We start from the raw sequence: 1415 nt of genomic DNA on the forward strand, positions 1-1415 counted from the left end.
GGGGTGGCTGGAGGGCAGCCCCTGGCCTGCTGCCAGCAGAGATGCCACCTTTACCCATGGCACAAAGGGACATCTCCCCGTGGCCAGCACTGTGAGGTCCTTGTCCCCCCTTGGGGAGCTGTTGGCCCTGGGGGGGATCAGCGGAGGCTGCTGGCATCTACCCAGGCCTCTCCCTTTGCATGGGGGGCCGGTGGGGCGAGCAGCCACGTTGTATGAGCCTTGAAATGGCTGCGTTGAGGTAAGGAGCCTGATCCCAGGGATGGGAAGCTTTAGCCAAGGGGGATCGTCCTGCCGCCAGCCATGGGCTCATCTCAGGCTTAAGATGAGCCGAATTCGTGTGTGGGGCTGAGCACCACCTCCAGCTGCTGCATCCCGCATGGCATGGGGATGCTCAGAGCTCACAGCGAGGGCACCCTCTGCAAATAAAGGGTGCTTCTCCCAGCGCGGTGCTGCTCCGGGGGGCTCAGTGCGCTTTGAAACAGGCAGTGGAGAATTGAGGAAGTCTGCAAGTCTGGCCTGAGCCCTTGCGCGAAGAGTTGCTGTCAAAATGAGTGTTTTGCAGAAGAACCAGAGGAAGAAATGTGTTCTGTCCCCGCCATCGTCTTCTCTCACCAAGAATTTTCCTTCGAAGAGGGAAGCGAGAATGAACTTGGTAATGACCTGAGGCATGGGGATCGCAGGCAGGCTGCTTGCTGGCAGGCTGCCCACCCCTTGCCTTGGGGAAATAATGACCTGGGACCCCTCAGCCCCTTCCAGAAGGTGCAGCCGGGGCGGGAGCACTCACACCATCATGTCCATGCATCCTGCGTTTAAGCCAAGCTACTGAGGAGTTGGAGTAGCTCTGAGTAATGTTGCAGCTCTTAGATAAAACCAAGTGAAATCAATCCTGGTAGCCCAGGGAATCCGTGCAGTGCCTGGAAAAGAGCTTTCCTTGGCTCTGGAGAGTGCTGCAACCCTGCCTGCAGTGCTGCTGGGGAGCAGCTGACCCCTCCGTGCTTTCACTGGTGGAGCCACCCTTGCTTCCCTCGCTGCCAGCAGAGACTTTCATCCTTTGCTTCTTCTGAAGCCTTTGGGGTGACTCAAAGCCTCCACGTGCGCGTCCCCTGCTCAGCTTGGGCTCCGGCATGGGGAAAGGGCCGGCAGCACCCACCGCCCCAGCTGGCGTGTCTCCACCATGGGAAGCAGAGTGGGTTTGTGTGGGGCCGCCTGTTTGGGGTCGTTTTGCTATGAGGGTGTGTGGACCCTCTGCAGCCCCCTGGGAAGGGGAAGCAGGGAGGTCTGGGGTGGGCGGGCAGTGGCACAGAGGGACCCCAGCTCACCAGGGTTTTCCCCCCCACCCCAGTGGGTTGGGAAGGCTTTGGGTGCCAGTCCTCACTGGGAAGGGGGATGGGGGGGGGGGGGTGTGTCATTGTGCT

The sequence above is a fragment of the Egretta garzetta genome, unplaced genomic scaffold, assembly GCF_000687185.1.
Source record: "Egretta garzetta isolate BGI_Z169 unplaced genomic scaffold, ASM68718v1 scaffold34, whole genome shotgun sequence".
In the NCBI taxonomy this organism is placed as follows: Eukaryota; Metazoa; Chordata; class Aves; order Pelecaniformes; family Ardeidae; genus Egretta; species Egretta garzetta.